The following is a 21018-nucleotide window of genomic DNA, read 5'->3' as shown; positions in this document are numbered from 1 at the left end:
AAATAATTAAAACAGTGATGTGTACCTATGAAAGTTCTTGTAGTACAGTATTCAACCTTGATGTGAATGTGCCAGATGAATTGGATGTATTGAAATTAAAAAAACAATTTAAAAAATTAATGTTATTGTAATCTAAGAAAATCGTAAGATATAACTCAATCAACATTCCGACGCTAACGGGGAACTCAGGACTATGAGTATTTACAGTTCGCCGCTAATGGGACACTTAATGATCTCTCAAGATCCGTCGCTAACGGCGGGCGGGGGGGCTATTAGCTCACTGTGCCGGAGGAATTTTGGAAATTCTCAGTTTATCCGATGTCGGTATGTACACATTAGAGACCGAGCTGCGAGTTTGTGACAGGAATGAGAACAACCAAGTGTGACTCAGACCTTATGTTCTTGACCTCGTTTGCGGAGTCATTGAGAACGCTCTTTCTCTCCCTAAGTGCAACTGCGATTTCAAAAATAACTAGTACTACATAAGGCCTCATATAAGACACGGGTCATCTCTCTTAGTTGAAATACCGGACTGAACCGAAGTTAGACAAGAGTTACAAATCGGCATTTTTCTATTAAAATATACATATGCAGTTAGTATTGGAAATAAACCAAAACCAAAACCAAACCCCATCGCAGTACAGCCCTTGAAGGGCCTTGGCCTACGAAGCGACCGCTGCTCAGCCCGAAGGCCTGCAGATTACGAGGTGTCGTGTGGTCAGCACGACGAATCCTCTTGGCCGTTATTCTTGGCTTTCTAGACCGGGATTGGAAATAAAACTTTCAACGTATTAAGAGTCGTGTTCCGTACATACACGATCTAATATGTTAATAATGCCGCGTGGCCTCCCATAGGCGACCTGCGCGTCGTGATGAGAATGAAATGACGATAAAGACGACACGTGCCAGGGGAATTATAGACCCGGACACCTAATATGTTGAAAATGTATTTCGAGTGCAATGCGGTCGTGAAAATGTAATATTTACAAAGTTATCCCTGTGGTTAATAACGCCACGGAGTTTTATCACAGTTCAACAAAGATACAGTACCTCCAACGGATCTGTAGATACGTAAGGTACGAATAACTCTCTCTAACCTTTTGTTTTATCCCGATATACCCTAAACCGAGAATACACTTTGTTCAATATGCCGTTATAATAATAATAATAATAATAATAATAATAATAATAATAATAATAATAATTGTACCGGGCGGTACACCTCCACGCCGCTAATTTAAAATGTGCGCCAGTTGAAACTCCTCTGCTGGAGGAAGTCTGAACTTTATTGACGGTATTAATTTTCTACTTTCTCAGAAGATGTTACTACCTGTAAATTTTGAAGTTTTAGAACTGTGTCATTTTTGATGTGTTTTTGTTTTGCTTGAAGTAAGAAGTGTGAACTTTCTCTTCTAGAGGACACTACTGAAGAACTACAATAGTGCACCCTAGTGCGAAGAAAAAGAACTGTTCTTTGGAGAAAATTTTATTTCAAAAGTTTGTTCTTTGTTAAATTTCTTTCAGTCATTGGTTAAGTTGGCAATATTACCCCTTTCTTTCCCCTTGTTTTAAATCTAGCCAATCCCGAATTTCTGAAATTAATTTTCCACCAATAATGTGTTTCTTCTTCATCTTGTGTAGGGGTTTCTCTTTATTCTCCAATAAAGTGATTGTGGGCGGGTGTTCTCATTCCCCTAACGCCTAGAACCTTCCGCGAGGGTATATAAACTGCTGATTTTAGGGTCTCTGCGCCACTTCTGTTCCATCTTTCAGTGTGTAAAGTACATAGCAGGGGGCGGGAAGCGCCTCTTTCTTCGGCAGCGGTCAACAACAAGGTAATGGCCAATTAATAACTTCTTTCTTTGCTAGCTCAGCAGTTTAACTCTCGGGGCGGGTCCGAAGCTTTTTCCATTATGTAACCTTCCTTAAAATGTAAAGAAACTTGTATCTATTTCATCTTTTAAACTGCATATCGGGATAGAGAGTGCTTAACCCTCTCGAGCTCCCAATCATTTTGTTTTGAGGTGAACTTATTTTTCTCAACCTATTCTTCGTTAATATAATGTAAATTGTTCTTTTCTGAAGTCACCTCTGTAGTATGGGATTAGCCCTTGCATTAACGGCCTAGTGCCAAGTAGGTTTTAAATAAAGTGTATTAGGAGTGCGGAGAGCCTCCTTTCAAGTTGGTATTTTAGAGGCCATATAATTAACCTTTTCTCACTTAATAGGCCTCAGTAGATTGGGTATTTTACCCCTGGGTTTATGTCCGTTGAGGACAGCTTGAAGGTGGAGTTTGGTGTGGCCTGGGAGAGGCTTAAAGTTGAGAGCGAGTGGCTCTTTTTTGAAAACTGAGTGTTGTATGCCTCGAGGAGGCTTTACTGTGTAATTTGGAGCAAGTGCTCCAGGGTTTTGATTGGGGTCTTCTGCCCCGTTGTTGAAATTTGTATATCGTAAAGTTGGGCTAGTTGCTCAAGAATTGTGTTTTCAGGGCTCGAAGCCCAAATCCTGTAAATACTGTAATTGTACTTTGTTGCCTTGCTACTCCGTACCTGCCATTCTTGTTATTTCTGAATTTTGGAAAGAAAATATAACCTTGTTAAATTTTACATTAACTTTAATTCTGTAGTTGGAGACCTATTCACACCCGCACCTTCTTTCACCTCTACCTACCACGGAAATCTCCGTAACAATAATAATAATAATAATAATAATAATAATAATAATAATAATAATAATAATAATAATAATAATAATAATAATAATAATAATAATAATAATAATTGTACCGGTTGGTACACCCCTACGCCGCACCTTTGAATTTCTCGCGTTAAGTACTCCTCTACAGGAGAAACTCTGAACTTTAACATCTGTATCAACTTATAAGTTTTCTCAGAAGATGGCACTACCATAAATTTTGTGATTACAAAGTTGTCAATACTGTGTGCAGTTCAACTTGTTTTGTTTTCCATTAATCAAGAAGTGTGGACATTCTCTTATAGGTGTCTCTACTAAAAAACTATGATCATGCACCCTGGTGCGAAGTGAAGGAACTTTTCTTGAAGACATTTTATACTCATAAGTTTTCCTATAACTAAATTTCGTTCTTTCATTTGTGGGTTGGCAATATAAATCTTTTCTTTCCGCCAGTTTTGAACTTAGCCAATCCAGAATTTCTGTAATTAATTTTTGACCAATCGTGTCCTTCTTCTTCAATATTGATATGTAACTTTTAGCCAGCCAATAAAGTTGAGTGTGTTTGTCTTAATTATTCATGAAAGGTCTCAAATCTTCCCCGAGTGTATAAAAACTGCTGATTTTCAAGGCTCGTCGCCACTCGAACAACATCTAGCCTAGTGTAAGGAAGTGTAGCAAGAGGCGGGAAGCGCCTCTTTCATACGGCAGCAGCTCTTCTACAAGGTAATGGCCACTTAACATCTTTATTTCTCGCTAGCTCAGCAGTCAAAACCGCGGGAAGGTCCGAAACCTTTAATATGTAACCTATCTCTTGAAACATGTAAACCTTTTTCAGTCTTTGTAAAACTTCATTTATCTTTAACTGTTATTCGGGGATAGAGAGTGCTTTACCCTCTCGAACTCCCCTTCATTTGATCGGAGGTGACTACGTTTTCGTAACCGATTTTCTACTCTTCCTTAATATGTTAAAAATTTTCTTATACGAGTCACCTCCCTAGTTTGGGAATAGCCCCTGTGTCATCGGCCTAGTGCCTCTTAGGTTTTAAAATGTGTATTTGGGAGTGCTGATACACGCCTCCATTCTTTTTGCGTTTAGGGCCATTTAAGTTAACCTGTTATTTTTCTATTTAGGCCCAGTAGGCTGGGTACTAGATATCCCTGTTTCATTGTAAGTTGTGCCTTGATGGCAATCACGTGTAAAAGTCTGGTATTGCCTTTAATAGGCTTGAAAAACTGAGAGCGGGTCAGCTCTTTCTTGTGTTTAAAACGTGCCTCTGGGAGGCTTGAGGTTAAAAGGTGGGAGCAAGTGCTCCATGCAATAAGGGGATTTCTGCCCTTTGGTAATATGTGGTTGTAAGCTGAGAGCTCAGGAATTGTAAAAGGTGGGGCTCGAAGCCCAGATCGTTAAAGTATCTCTAAATCTTGGCTTTCCTGGTCTTGTACCTGATTTGTTAACTTGTTGTTATTTTTTGTATGTTCAAATTCTATGTCAAAATTGTTAAGTTTTTGAAAATATAACCTTTAATTCAATTTTAATTAATATCTCAGCTTTGTACTTAGACCCATTCCAGCCCGCGCCTTCTTTCGCCTCTGCCTTCCACGGATAACTCCGTAACAATAATAATAATAATAATAATAATAATAATAATAATAATAATCAGAGCCTCCGTGGCTCAGACGGCAGCGCGTCGGCCTCTCACCGCTGGATACCGTGGTTTAAATCCCGGTCGCTCCATGTGAGATTTGTGCTGGACAAAGCGGAGGCGGGACAGGTTTTTCTCCGGGTACTCCGGTTTTCCCTGTCATCTTTCATTCCAGCAACACTCTCCATTCTCATTTCATAGCATCTATCATTCATTAATAAATCACTTTGGGAGTGGCGACCCCATCGTACTAATAGCCTATATCTGCTTCATTCATTACATCCCTGACCCGGTCAATGACTGGAAAACAGGTTGTAGGTTTTCTTTTTTTCAATAATAATAATAATAATAATAATAATAATAATAATAATCATCATCATCATCATCATCATCATGTAGTGTGGGTATTGCTAGTCTGGAACAGCCCTTGCAAGGTAGACCGTGTGACGAGGGTGGGTGGCATCTTCCCCCTGTGGGTGGGGGCGATAGAATAACACCTGCAGTGTCCCCTATCAGTCGTAAGACATGACTAAAAGGGGTCCCAGGGGCTCTGAACTTGGGAGCATGGGATGGCGACCACAGGGTACTCAGCTGAACTTTGGCATTGCTTCCGAAAACGTATATTAGGCTCGTCACTTCCATCTATCATATCCGACCTCCCTTGGTCAACTCTTGTTCTTTTCCGACCCAGACGGTATTTTTTTAATATTTGCTTTACGTCGTACCGACACAGATAGGTCTTATGGCGACGATGGGATAGGAAAAGCCTAGGAATGGGAAGAAAGCGGCCATGGCGTTAATTAAGGTACAGCCCCGGCATTTGCCTGGTGTGAAAATGGGAAAACACCGAAAACCATCTTCAGGGCTGCCGACAGTGGGATTCGAACGCACTATCTCCCGGATGCAAGCTCACAGCAGCGCGCTCCTAACCGCACGGCCAACTCGCTCGGTGCCCGACGGCATTGGAGCACTCAAGGCCTGGAGAGTCTCATTTTCACGCCGTTTACAGCCCTTGTCCTACTTTGGCGGATACCTTCATTTTTCGAAGTGAGAGATCCGTTCCATCTGTTCTCTCCGAGTAGTGTTATATAGAGGATGGTTGCCCAGTTGTGCTTCCTCTTACAACAATAATCTGAGCGGCGTCTGCCAGGTACGGGAAACTGCGTGTTGGTGTGGTGGAGAATTATGTTGTGTGTGGTGTATGAGTTGCACGAAAGTCGGGTACAGCACAAACACCCAGTCCCCGAGTCAATAAAAAATTGAATTCCCCCGTCCCGCCAGGAATCGAACGCGGTGTCTTGAGGACCGAAGGCAAGACGTTGATCACTCGGCCATGGAGCCGAACGTGTTTATCCTATCGTTCTGTAAACAGTATGCCTTGTTGGACAGTCGCGACTTACGGAACAAACACTGCCTTCTTTATTAACAAGGCACGTCACTCGATAGACACCTGATTACTTCATTCATCATGGCCTTCCTGAGCGCCAGAAAACGACACTAAATAGTTGAAAACATGGCCTGCGTGCCTATAAACAAAGATCCGCGACTTATTTCGCTGTCTTCTTGAAAGGTGTCTTGAGATGCGATTTATGAAGGTATTGACAATTTCGCTTAGTAATGTGATTGAATCTTTGATTACTACCTGTCAAGACAAAGAGTATATACTTCCTCTGATCATGGAAGAATATTATTCTGTGCCACTCTTTCATTCTCTGACCTTCCGCGGCTTCTTAATATACACAACAGATGGCAGAACGTACCTAATAACTTTCATGCTAATATCCATAATATGCGCGCACGGGAAGGTATCAACGCGACTAGCCTTCTATATGACTATTACCTCTTGAAAAAGTGCGTGTCCACTTACCCGAACGAATATTCAGCCGCGGCCAATTGTATTTGTATGTTGCACTATCTCGGACAAGATTGTTCGAAAATGTTAAGAATCAGATGCGCCCGAATGGTGGAAGCACAGTGAGTACTGCCAGGAAGGATGTGTTATATATCGGTATTAAATGTTTATAAAACTATTGGAAAGGGCAGGCAAAGCAATATTACTACGACATGCATGTCAAGACGAGTTAGCTGACCTATTTATAAGGAACAGCGCAGGTTCACAAGTTATTATTATTATTATTATTATTATTATTATTATTATTATTATTATTATTATTATTATTATTATTATTATTATTATTGTACCGGGCGGTACACATCTACGCGACGCAAGTTCAAATCTTGCGCCAATTGAAACTTCTCTACTGGAGAAACCCGGAACTTTAACCACTGAACTAACTCTACTAGTTATCCGAAGAGGTCACTGAGTGTTTCTGATTTGCTTTTGTTTTTCATTGATCAAGAAGTGTGAACATTCTCTAACAGGTGTCTCTACCAACAAAAAACTATGGTAATACACTCTGGCGCAATGGAATGAACTCTCTTGAAGACATTTTGTATTCTTAAGTTTTGTCTTTACTAAATTTTGTTCTTTTACTTTTGGGGTTGGCAATATAAATCTTTCTGTCCGCCAGTTTTGAACTCAGCCAATCCCGAATTTTCTTAATTAATTTTTGACCAATAGTGTCTTTCTTCTTCGATGTTGATGTATAACTTTTAGCGACCCAATAAAATTGAGGGGCTGTGTCTACTCATTCTTGAAAGGTCTCGAATTCTCCTCTAGGGCATAAAAACTGCTGTTTTTCTTGTCTCGGGGCCACTCGTATAACATTTCAGTCTGTTTGTGGATATGTAGCAGGGGGCGGGAAGCGCCTCTTTCTTCAAGCAGCAGCTCTTCTACAAGGTAATGGCCTTTTAACATCTTTATTTCTTGCTAGCTCAGCAGTGTAACTCTCGGGGAGGGTTTGAAACCTTTAATATGTAAACAACTAAACATGTAAACCCTTTTTTCTTGCTAAACTTCTGTTTTCTTGAACTTTAAGTCGGGGATAGAGAGTGCTTTACCCTCTCGAGCTCCCTTTCATTTTGAAATGGAGGTGACTACGTTTTCATAACCGTTCTTCTCTTCTTTAATGTATTAAAGTTTTCTCATACGGGTCACCTCCCTAGCTTGGGATTAGCCCCTGTGCATCGGCCTAGAGCCACTTAGGTTTTAAAAAGGTGTATTTGGAGTGCAAGTTCTCGCCTCCAGTCCTCTCTGTACTTTCGGCCAGTAACTTATCCTGATGTTTTATTTTCATTGCAAAGGCCCTGTAGGTTGGGTATTAAATACCTCTGTTTCCTTGTGTGCCTTGAGGGCAAATAGAAGTGAAATTCGTTGTGGCCTTTGATAGGCTTGAACTTTGAGAGCGGGTCTGCTCTTTCCTAAATTCGTTTTCTGTGTGCCTCTAGGAGGCTTAACATTGTAATTTGGAACAAGTGCTCCTTGGCATGATGGGGTTTTCTGCCCCTTTCTTCAATTTTGTACCTTGGTAAAGTTGGGCTAATAGCTCAAGGATTGTGATTGTAGGGCTCGAAGCCCAAATCTTGTAACGAACTGTAAATTGTAATTTCCTAATTTGTTGATCTGCTACTTGGTACCTGTTATACTCTGTTATTGGTTGAGTTTGAAAAGAAAATATAACCTTTGTTAAAGTTTTAAATTAACTTTAATTTTGTAGTTGAGACCTATTCCAGCCCGCACCTTCTTTCACCTCTAACTACCACGGAGAAATCCGTAACAATTATTATTATTATTATTATTATTATTATTATTAGTAGTAGTAGTAGTAGTAGTAGTAGTAGTAGTAGTAGTAATGCATATTGAGCAAAGTGTATTTAGGACATATCGGGATAAAACAGACGGTTATAGAGAGTTATTCACGTACCTTTCGCATCTACAGATCCGTTGGAGCTACTGTATCGATATTGTGTTTCTTCCTTGACGAACTGTGATAAAAACGCTTACAATTACACAGAAGGTCCGTGGCGTTATTAGCTACAGGGATGCTTCGTGAATATAATATTTTCACGACCTAATAAGTTGAAAGTGTACTTCGAGTGCAATGCTGTCATCGAGAGAACCGAAAATGATGTAAATAAATAACATCATGTATCCATCCGCGGTCTTCACGTGGATTGGAGAATGACCGGGCTACTTCCGAGCACGTGGGGTGTCATTACGTCGCCTGATTACCGCGATTACATCCGACTGTTGCCGGATGCTACTGATGTCAACATGTAGATGAAATGCAATGATCATCTGGATTAGAAAGCAAATTACAATCACTGTCCGCGAGGAATAAACAACAAGCGAATGACATATCACACCTGGATATTTAACATCTCAGAAAATAAATAAATTACGGAAGGTTGGTGGATTAAGGTTTTGTCCAAAATATACGTACGTAATAATTTACAACGGCACATTTAAGGAAAAATTCACACTTTTAATATTTCAATGAAATTGAATTGTAGAAGGGAGACACAGTTTTGAAAATGCAATATTAACAATGATCATAAATGTGACTAAAGCAAAATACTCGTACTTAATCACAGCGGCTAACAATGTTACCCTACAGAACCAAGTAATAGAGAGAGTCAACTCAGTTATGTACGAGTATTCTGGTATAGTATTAGGCGCCGTTCACACTATGGCGATATAAGTGATATATAGTAAGGAATAGGCCCTATATTGCGACGGTATATTGCTAGGAAGGTTCATGACACTGGGCGATAAACCGGCGCGATCTGAGCGATAAAAAATTGGTGGGAACACAATTCTCACTACATCAGTTACGAATAAGAGTTCAAACGTTCTATTGGCTTATTGGTTCGGGCGTAGGATGAGAAGAAAACGGAAATACTGGGTACATCCCTGCAATCTTACCATCCTGCACCATAGCTCGGCTGTTGTTTCTCGAAAGCTGTCTCAACATGAATCAAAATTCAGGGAGTTTTATCGAATGAATCCTGAAAACTTTCTGAAAAGCCTAGTGTCACGAACCCTTGAAAAAAAGATACGCCCTTCAGGAAGGCCATTTCTTCAGATAAAAAAAACTTCTGATTACTATAAGGAAAGTAGATATGAATATAAAAAGCAGTATTAATAAAATTTAAGAGTTTTAACTTGATAATTTTTTACATACTTTTTTACAAATTGTACCAATCAGTTCCACTAAATTAATGAAAGGTATTACAGAATTGTCTTCTCTTCTTCCCATCATGTTCACAGCTCGAAATATCGTACGATACTAATCGCTGAAGAGACTAGCAAGCTGCACTTCGAGAGATATGTCACTTGCGATATGTTGTGCAATCGCGCAGCTCTGAACCCTTTTTTATCGCCTCCCTTTAGATTTCAAGTATCTGTCTGTGCGTGTCGCGTATCGTATAGTGTGAACGCGGCCTTAAGACACAACCAATGGCGTGCGGTGAACAAATTCATTTCCGCAGCTGCAAAAAAGTGTTTTTAAAAAACATAAACAATCGTAGCCCCACTACACTCTCTAAAGTCAACATTACCATTTTATAAGGGTGCGTTTTTCGTGGAAAGGTCTACCTGAGAAAGATATTTCAAGGATATTTTCAACCACACGCTCGCACATACTTCCAAATTGATATCCACGGCAGTGACGACACCATCATAACTTAATCTATAGCAGATTTTAAACAATGTATTACAGTTTCATCCGGCGACGCTTCGTGATAGTACAGTCATGGTTTTCACAAACTATTTGTTTTTTTACTTAAAAAGCCTTATCTAATCAGCAAAATTTAACTGGTATTTTACCGTCGCTGAAGGTTTATAGTTTTCACTCGCATACTGAGCGTACGTGGATCAACGACGAACGAGGGAAAATATTTGTCACGACGTATAACACACATTATATTAATGAAGATTGCCACAGAACTCGCGAAACCTTCACCTATATTCCAAGAGAAACACTACAGCAATTCATTATATACCACCATCACAGACAGCCATTCGGGCTTAACTCTGTGTTCATGCTGGGCAACCTAAATATTTTTCAGAGGCTATCGGAACACGCGCTATCAATGAATTGCTCGAAGAAAATGAATGCACGCCGAAACCCAAAACTAAAATACATTCTTTTATCTTACAATTGATTTCATACAATGACTCAATTTTTATTACCAAGACGAGGTGAAACTGTTAAGATGTTGATATTTTTCTTGCAGTCTCTAGTGTGTGGCGCTGAAGACTTCGAGTGTCAAGTATTAAAACTAACATACCTTACCTAAGCTAGCTGGTCTGTCGCCGTAAACTTCTGTCGGGGGAGGGGCCACAGCTCCGCCCAGCGCTTCAAGTGCATGCGTCACCCTAGAGACCTTAAATTTCGCTAGGGTAGCTCTCTTTTGCGCCGGCAAGGAAACCCAGCTCGTTTGAGAAGGTGAACTGCGGTAGTGCGAGCGGATTGTCGAGACAGCTGTACTTGGCTTAGCTTAATATTCGCAATTTTTTAGCATTATAAAAACGTTCTAAGGAATAATTTAAAAATTTTAATACAAAGTTCTTTACCCCAGCAGGGCTGGGGTAGATGGGGTTTCAGTGCACGCCACTGGCCTCAACACTGTCCTGGAAAATCCATACCGATTATTTAATCAGCAAAATTATCCCCATTGATAGGAATAATGCACAGATTAAGATACAATAATTTCTCTCACCAACAATTTTAGTATATATATATATATATATATTATTCAATGATACACCCAAATCTAACATACATAAGCTTAATTTGCTTTAAAATGTAGGAAAGAATATGTTGATATTTTGTAAATCCTACAAAAAAGAGCCGTCAAAACCATGTATGGATTCCCTTCCTCAAACAGTCATACGAAGTTTTTTCAGAGTCAAATATTTTGCCATTCCATAAGCAAATCGCATTTTCATCATCAGTCTTTATATATAAGGTAGACAGGAAATGAACCCACTCTGTTGTTAACTTCTCCCATTTTAGTGAAATTCATAGATATGAAACTAGAGGATCATTAAGGATTTATCCCTCTCACTCCAAGTCAGTAAAGTATGGAGTGACAGGCATAGAATCGTCAATGTTCAGAGAATATAATGTATTGCCTCCTGTTATAAAGAAATGTAAATCGGTTAAATGTTGTAAGAAAAAACTGAAGGAATATTACTCCTTCACAAATATCTTAATATAACCTCTAAGTGTCTGTCTGTTAGGTCAGCAGCCCAAGAGGCTGGTTGGATCCTCAAATAGCACCACCAAAGGTTATGCGGTTATAAGGAAACCGCAAAAACCAATGGCAGCACCAAAATGAGGCGTACTAGGCAAGACGAGGAGTGAGGTAGTTTGCCATTGCTTTCCTCACTGGGTCAGAAAGTGCTATTGCAGCACGACTGACCCTATGAGAAACACCTTTCATAACACTCAGATGCACTAGTCGTGCTCTGAATGTCATTACTCAGCCCCACCCATACCCCAGCAGCTTCCATATTGTCATAGCCATGGATGAGACTGGGACTTCGGTGGAAGCTACACTTTACTCTGGCCTGTGCCAAGAGATGGATGCAAAAGTACTGTATCCATCAAGAAATGGCAGCAGGCAAAACCTCTATATAAGTTACTTTAATTAATACATTAATATATTGTACATATTTAATATCTTACAGCCATACAATATCAGAATATTCATCTGAAAAACTATGATGGTAACATGTTAAAAAACTATCCCTTAGTTATGCAAAAATGTACTTGTCACTTTACTGACAAAGCTATACCGTACTACATGTAATGTAATTATTGTGTCGCCTTAACAAAAGCATGTACTGTACTGTCCTTATCAGGAGCCATAGGCTTATGGAACCTTTTGGCACCAATATATAAATATATAAATAAAACATTAAGCCGATGTTACGACAAATAATAACTCCCTTCAAAATCAAGACAGCAGAACATAGCATACGCAAGATACAGGTATCACATCAGTATCCAAGTGCCACATGAAAATAAAAATAACAGAATTAAATGCACTGAGGCAGGAACTATAAAGACCTACATTAACAGAACCACTCAGCTCCCAGTCCCTGAGGTGTGCTCAAATAGGAAGTAAAGGATTTCAGGACTGGCGAAGATCCATTTCTAATAAACAAGCACAAGGCACAAAGATTTACAGCGCAGGCACATGTGCACTCGTAATTCAAACAACACAATTAGCATCATGGGAACTATCGCTTGAAATCAATACGAGTACTAACAAGGTTAATCGACTGGGTAACGTCGGATTCGATACAATCCAGCAATATCTCCATAATACTTGAAGTTATATGATTATTTTTTAATTTTTTTTGTCAGTAGGACCCACTGATTTAGCTTAGACTTTATTAAACACTTCACTTCGAGGCAAACCGCTGTTAATTATTAACATCGCTCATTTCAAGCCTACTTGCGTACCATCTACAGAACGTTGTGAATGACCTGCAGCACCATCTAAAAATAGAGAGTGGAACTACTTGAAGCTAACTACAGATCGGAAACAAAAGCCCCGGGTGGTTTACAGCACGACTGGTTTCCTCGCTGACGGCGGTATAGAACTAGATTGCTATTACTCACGGTATGTTCCGTTTGTCGTGCTGCATTAGTACACAATGAAACCGTTAAAGATGCAATCATTATTCAACAAATTATACAAATGTTAAAATGTCTACACTAGAACTAGTCTAAGTACTAATGAGTTAGCAAGAGTAGCACTACAGCATGAGCATACATGAAGCAATCTTAGCACCTACCGGGATCCTGTCTGAAGCGTGGAGCCCGTCTGGTGCGAGCGAGCAAGCAGTGCCACAATACTTTGTTTTAGGGCTAGCAAATAATAAGAAACATAACAGGTGTAAGATTAAAATAATATTATTAAAGTAGGGATTATAATCATAATTGTCATTAGTAAATCAGACATAACAGCACTGAAAAATATTCCAAAATATATATGTAATTAATAATTGAGAAATATCAAGCATTACAACACAGTTCCATGCAAAACATTCCTTTGAAATAAAAATTACAAGTAAAACAGGAATAACTCAAATACATTCAATTAGGTGGCGTATCCAGCATTAAAGGGTTATTTTCATAAGATAGGTAAAAACTCTGTAAATATTTTGCATCAGATAGACACAATCATCAATACTTCACCTCAGATATGAGAACTATCTGTGTCATTCATTCTTGGAGGAGGCAGGCTAATATTGAATCGGCCGGAGATGAAAAGCATTAAGTCAGTTTTCACTACTTTTCAGGAGAGAGAGAAAAATGTAATTATTCGAATCGAACTTAACAAACACACTATATTAATGTTCTACATTGTGAAGCAGCTAGTTTAATAAACAATGTTGAAAATGCCTTTCAGCTCCATGGTCAGTTTAATATGGCGTAAAGCAATCCATAATCAATATTTCACATGGTATTTTACCTAAAAATGTATTTGTAACATGAAAACACTTATATGCTGTATCCACCACTCATGGCGTGGAACGTTATAAAGATTCCCTTTCACTTGCTCTACTCGGTTGCACGGAATCAAACACTATGGCAACAATGTTCTCGTTATATTGGCATTAAGTTTTCATTTCTTGTAAACATCTATAAAATTTACGGCTCCTATGGCCAACATTAAGTGAGGAATACGGTGCTGAAAGGCTTTTCTCCTCCGATCGTGCTACACTTAACAGTGTTTTCTAGCATAGAGATGGCTGACTTAATTCTTTCTTATGTCGTTCGAAGGCCCTTGGTTTAATACTTCAGAATATTGAATGTTTTAAAAATGTGCTATGTTGACTAAATGCTTTTCAGCTCCGGAAGTTTCAATTATTGAAGTCAATTCAATACATCTTAAAGCAATCCTCGTAAGTCAAATTAAACAGTGTTGCAAATGTAAATGAGGGAGTTACAGGATGATCCCACGTTTCAAACGGTCGCAGAGGAAAGGTTGCAGCAGAGTTGCTCACAGAGTCCAACAATCTCTGTATACTATGAGTGACCAAAAGTCACGGGAAGGGGTGTCCCATTAGAAAATGTGCCGCGTATGACCCCTGAGCGTTGCGGCTAGCTGCGGATAGCTGAGCATTCTGTCACAGACACCAGTGTCGCGGAGATGGCAACACGTCGCGAGTTAACCGACTTTGAACGTGGGATGATCGGCGCAAGGCGCATGAGCCATAGCATTGCGTAGATTACACGCGAATTCTGGTTACCGAGCTCAAAATAGTTGAGGGCGGATCTTCAATATCGCAGAGAGAATGTTACCACCCGTGTAAATCGCCGCACGACGGGCTACTGTCAGTCAGATCACCTCCCAGTTGAATGTTGGGAGTCAGGAACCCATTTCTACTAGGATTGTAAGTAGGCAATTGCACCGCATAGGCTTCACCAGCCGACGACCGACTTGTGTCCCTTTCCTGACACCTCGACACAGAGCTCAACGACGTGCATGGGCCCGCGAACATCGGCAGTGGACCATGGAACAGTGGCGGCGTGTGGTCCCGGTTCCAGTTTTATCGAGCTGATGGCAGCGTAAGTGTGTGGCGTATGCCCCAGGAAGCTATGGATCCTGCGTGTCAACAAGGTTGTGTCCAGGCGGGAGGTGGCTCAGTTCTGATCTGGGCGGCGTTCGTACGGTCGCAATTAGGCCCCATTGTCCGGCTGCACGGAGCACTGTCAAGTACACGTTATGTGGACATTCTTTCAAACCATTTGCAACCCTTTCTGGCCCTAGAGTTCTCTGATGCAGATGCCAAGTTTCAACAGGACAATGCGCCATGTCACCGCTCTGTGGTGGCACGCAGGTGGTTGCAGGAGTACTCCAGTGAACTTACAACCATGGACTGCCCCTCCAAATCCCCCGATTTTAATCCAATCAAGCATTTATGGGATGCTGCCGAACCTGGTGTACGGTCCATGAACACCGCACCAACTATACAAGATGCGAGGGGTCCAGGCGCAGCCCGAGTGACGTCAGCACGCGAGGATCGGCGCATCCGCCGCCAAGCGGTGGCAGCCCCGCACGCCACGTCAACCGCCATTCTTCAGCATGTGCAAGACACCCTGGCTGTTCCAATATCGACCAGAACAATTTCCCGTCGATTGGTTGAAGGAGGCCTGCACTCCCGGCGTCCGCTCAGAAGACTACCATTGACTCCACAGCATAGACGTGCACGCCTGGCATGGTGCCGGGCTAGAGCGACTTGGATGAGGGAATGGCGGAACGTCGTGTTCTCCGATGAGTCACGCTTCTGTTCTGTCAGTGATAGTCACCGCAGACGAGTGTGGCGTCGGCGTGGAGAAAGGTCAAATCCGGCAGTAACTGTGGAGCGCCCTACCGCTAGACAACGCGGCATCGTGGTTTGGGGCGCTATTGCGTATGATTCCACGTCACCTCTAGTGCGTATTCAAGGCACGTTAAATGCCCACCGCTACGTGCAGCATGTGCTGCGGCCGGTGGCACTCCCGTACCTTCAGGGGCTGCCCAATGCTCTGTTTCAGCAGGATAATGCCCGCCCACACACTGCTCGCATCTCCCAACAGGCTCTACGAGGTGTACAGATGCTTCCGTGGCCAGCGTACTCTCCGGATCTCTCACCAATCGAACACGTGTGGGATCTCATTGGACGCCGTTTGCAAACTCTGCCCCAGCCTCGTACGGACGACCAACTGTGGCAAATGGTTGACAGAGAATGGAGAACCATCCCTCAGGACACCATCCGCACTCTTATTGACTCTGTACCTCGACGTGTTTCTGCGTGCATCGCCGCTCACGGTGGTCCTACATCCTACTGAGTCGATGCCGTGCGCATTGTGTAACCTGCATATCGGTTTGAAATAAACATCAATTATTCGTCCGTGCCATCTCTGTTTTTTCCCCACCTTTCATCCCTTTCGAACCACTCCTTCTTGGTGTTGCATTTGCTCTGTCAGTCAGTGTAATACAGAGTTAAGGTGGATAAGCTGTGGCTTATGATTGTTCGGGTTTAAATTATCTGATAAACTCTCCAACAATCCAATGAAGCCAGTTAGGTTATTTGCTATATTGTTGTATGTAAATCCTGGATAGTAAATATCTAACTTATGTCCCCACTTGTGATGAAACTCCCTCGCTAGCTGTTATCATCGGATAAGTTTAAAATGCTATTTTCAAATTCAGTGAACAGGAAATTCAAACAACACTACAAGACTACAAAATCAAGCAGTAGACTTCTTGAGTTATGTAAATATATGATTTTTATTGAATGAATAACTTTTAACAATTGAAAATACTGTCATTCCCACCCGAGGAATTATAAATCGTAGCTTGTACCCCGCTTAAAACCCGTACCTTTTTAAATTTTAACACAAACATTATAGCGTGTTAGTTTTCTTTGAATGTATAAATATACAAGAACCTCGTTTATCCGCTCCTCATTAATCCGGATCTCCGGTTTATCCGGATCGAAAATAATAAAAAATTATTTTTACTTGTACAGTATTTCTTTTACGGAGTCGATTCTTCTCGAATGCCTTTTCCACCAAGGATGGTTAAGGACAGGACTTGGAAGCAAGTCGGCCGCGGTCTATCAAAGATACCGTACCGACATTCGCCTGGAACTGAGAATGGGAAACCGTGGACTCATCTGAGTTCCTTGACACATTTGCACGCATTCACGGATGCTCGGACGTAGATGTCAACGACGTAAATGACTGGTTGAAAAATTACTGTAATTCAGGCTACGGCATAATAACAGATGAATAAATTATTGCCCCTTGTTCCTCGGCAAGTAATGTCGAGAGTGATGGTGAATTCGAAAATGAAACCGGCGCTACATCAGAAGAAACAGTGACTCATGGAGATGCAACAATGCAGCCTGAACAAACTGATGACCTATTTACAATTCGAGACTGAAGCCACACCGACAGAACGGATGTTAGTAAAACGTCTTTGTGATCGTGCTGCGCGGAAACGCTATACAAATGTAAAACAGGAAAAAAACTCGCACATTATTTTAGAGTCGTAAATGTGCGAAAAGTGTTCTGATATATTCTTTTGTACAATTGAAAAAAGGCATTCCTGTACAACTTACGTTAATATATCATATAACATGTACTGTACTTGTTGTTTTAGTTTTTTCCGGATTTCGATCATCCGGATCAATTCCGGTTCCATTTAGTCCGGATAAACGAGGTTCTTGTGTATAAGAAAATAAAACTGACTGTTTATATCGAGCGCAGTATAAATCAAACCGGAAAAGGTCGGTTTTCTTGCGATTATAGCGGTTTTATTTCCTTAAATACAGTACCCCAATCAGCATTTCACTGAGTAATGGAGGAGAGCAACGTCATTGTTCCCTTCCCTGCAACGTGCGTTCGCTCTCTCGCTCCACTGTGACGTATGTTCTTGCAGTCTTAAGCGTCACACGAGCTTGTGAACACCCTGGTCACCCCAAAACTCTTGAAATTTACACGATATTGTATGATGAGAACAAGATTTCTGTCCGTTGAGAAGGTATTTACGAAGCTGTAAGTGGCGAGTTCCGTTTCCGTTTGCATCACGCATCACGCCAGCTGATCATAACCTCGTTTTGAACTATAAAAACTTCGGCGTATTGCCTTGCATAGCTAGAGCTTGAAGGGACAATGCTGTGGGTATGGCGAATATGATCCGTTGCTTACGCTATTATACAATGCCTCGCTGGTCGTGAAACGGGTTCCCAATCGGGCGACGGCCGACTGGATCCCTCGCTGCGCGAGCTAGCTAGAGCGACGTATCAAGTCGGCCGTGCTCGGGCTCGTGAAACGCATCGTTTTGCCGCTAGGTGCGCTCTTCTTAGTCATAAAATTCCGTGGGCGAAGTTCTCATTCAAACATTCACGAGCGTGTCAAGACATTTTTGTATTCTATGAGCTTTCTTCTGCTAGTGCGGGTGATTATAATTTAGCGACTGAAAATAATGATGTATTTACGTAATGCGAACATCGGATATTTCTTAAAAAAACATGGTGCACTGTAGTGTTCCTTATTGTAAATCAAAGACCTCAAAAAGATGTGGTATTTCATTTCAGATTTCCGAAAGACGAGGAACTTCAAACAAAATGTTTTTTTCTTTGGCAATTCCTCGTCAAAGAAATAGACTGGGATCTCTGTGGAAACCTGATGTGCATTACACTGTTTGCAGTAGGCATTTTAAGGACTCGGATTATATTGTAAAGCACAGCACTAAAAATCCTACTTCCGAACGTCAATTCCATCCATATTTCAAGATTTTTCCCGGACACAAACAAACACAATCACATACACGAAGACCACATAAGAGAAAGGCTACAGAAGTGGAAAATGAAGCTAAACCCTACAAGAAAATTGGGTTACGTCGCGCATTCCTATCTAAGAAATGTCACTGTAAAATTTGTCACAAACGGAACATAATAATTGCTGGAATAGAACCAGCACACGGCCTAACCACCCAAAAGCTCGTTCTATTCCCGTGAATACAAGATCTGCGGCCGTGAAAGCCTTTTTTGATATTGTATCTCCATGGGGGAGTACGTATTTTTAAATGGAGAATTCATTTCTCCTTTAGCAGGTTAGCAATCTGTATTTGCTAACACGGCAAGGCCATACAGTTTGGTCTACCATCCCTCCTAAATTCATATCGTCCTATTAGCCTTCTAACAGTGTATTCTAAAATCTTAGTAACCATCCTCGTACGCCGTATATATTCCTATCTCAATTCCCTACATCTCATACCACAATCGCAAGCCGGTTTCCGCCCTCAGCACTCCACACATGACCACCTCTTTCATATCTCTGCATCCCTCACAAAATATTTACCTCCCAAAAACCGCGCAGCCCTTATCAGTCTAGACGTTGAGAAAGCCTTTGACAAGGTATGGATCGACGGACTGATATTTAAACTTCGTCACCTCCCGCTACCTATGACGATCATCCGTTTCCTCGCCAACTTTCTTAAATCCCACACAGCCCAAATCAATATTCATAATACATTATCCTACCCCTTTCCTATTAAAGCAGGAGTCCTACAAGGTAGTCCATTGTCACCGCTTTTGTATATCTTGTTTTGTATCGATATTCCCCAACCTCTTCCTCCACTCAGATTATATCAATTCGCTGATGACATAGCAATACTGGCTCTAGGAACTAATAACCGATCCCTGCAATCCCGATTACAAACCTACTTAAATGAGCTCGAACAATGGCTGAATCGTTGGCACATCAAAATCAATGTAAGTAAAACACAATTTATAATTTTCCGCAATCGTAAACGTAGATGCCGTCCTACTAACCAAATTTACCTATCCTTACATGATCAACCCCTTACCGAAACCACCACTCTTAACCTACCTAGGCATCACTTTTCAAAATAATTTAAAATGGAATATACATTTGGACCAGATTTACAAAAAGGCATCCCGCAGGTTTCACCTCCCCCGCTGGTTGTTAGGTCAAACCTGGGGATTAAAAGCAACACAGATTATTAATACGTACAAAGCTTTTGTTCGGCCTGTTATCACGTACGCCTCCTTATCCTGGATCTCCGCCCCCCCTTCTACAATACCTCGACATATTAAAACTAGACCGTCACGCTATTCGACTGGCTTATCGCCTCAGACCAGAAACAAGACTCGAAGTAGTAAATAACCTTTATACATTCCCAACAATTCTTTCCCATATCCATTCTATTCGTCTTCGTTATTTACAGAATGCTGTTTCCCGCAGCTCATCTGAACCTTTAGAAGCAATTAGCCTTTCTCCTCTCGCCACCGCCATCCTTACCAACCAATCAACACCTTTAATCAAACACCTTTTTCCACCACAACTAAAGCTAAACGCACATAAAGTTATGGACCACTACAGATCGCACAATTCTGACTGAGGTTCTTATTCCGGTTATTTTTCCATTGCCACCTTACACATTTAGTGGAATTAAAGGCGATGCCACCGCCATCTCCGATTACATTTGTGTTCAGTGTATGTGTGACCTCTCAGAACTTATGACGACTTGGCTTTTTCACTTGGACAAGAATTGGTAAATAATTTTATGTCATTGTTTGCACATATCCATTTCGATCTTGTTTATCATTTCATTTCATATACTTTCTCTTCAAGAAAACAATGTTTACGGTTCTTATGTTAAGTTTGTAGTGATTCGTACTTCAAGGAACAGACTTTTATTTTTGCTGATGTGTTCTACGAAGGAAGATTTTTTTTTCAACTTTCGTAAAACGTGTGTTATCAGCACACAATCATATAAAACATTTTACAACACATTCTTGTACCTGTAATCGGCCAAAGAGTCCCTTTGTTGGACTGATGGCCCGCTCCCCTCACGGGGAGAATGAAACAACTATTTGAATAAAAAAGAACCAGTTTGGTCAATCTACCTTGGTATTCAATTCCAGAACAACCTTCATTGGAAACATCATTTAACACAAGTCTACAAACGTGCCCTTCAACGCTTCCGAGCCCTCCGTATTCTTACTGGTAAAACGTGGGGCCTCCGTCCAAATCCTCACAGTTTATAAATCTTTTATCCGCCCTGTCGTAACATACAGTTCATTGACCTGGCTCACAGCTGACAGACAACAATACGTGACCTTGCTTAAACTTGACAGACATGCTATGCGTATTGCATACCATCTCCCCTTTGACACCCCTTCTGCTGACTTCCAACCTCTTTATTCTTTCCCCACCATCCTTACTCATGTCCATGATCT

General features: G+C 41.1%; 1 protein-coding gene across 3 annotated transcripts in view; it reads right to left on the bottom strand.

The window, feature by feature from the left end:
• Positions 1-21018, bottom strand: part of LOC136882300 (calcium release-activated calcium channel protein 1) — a 398148-nt gene that overhangs the window by 46452 nt on the left and 330678 nt on the right. The window contains exon 2 of one of the 3 annotated variants that reach the window (XM_067154872.2): positions 13051-13123. The exons of the other annotated variants lie outside the window; for them this stretch is intronic. The gene's annotated coding sequence lies outside the window, so the exon portion shown is untranslated. The remainder of the gene's footprint in view (positions 1-13050; positions 13124-21018) is intronic. 3 annotated transcript variants of the gene reach the window in all.

The sequence above is a fragment of the Anabrus simplex genome, chromosome 10, assembly GCF_040414725.1.
Source record: "Anabrus simplex isolate iqAnaSimp1 chromosome 10, ASM4041472v1, whole genome shotgun sequence".
Taxonomy (NCBI): Eukaryota; Metazoa; Arthropoda; class Insecta; order Orthoptera; family Tettigoniidae; genus Anabrus; species Anabrus simplex.
This window is presented reverse-complemented; position numbering and strand designations above follow the sequence as displayed.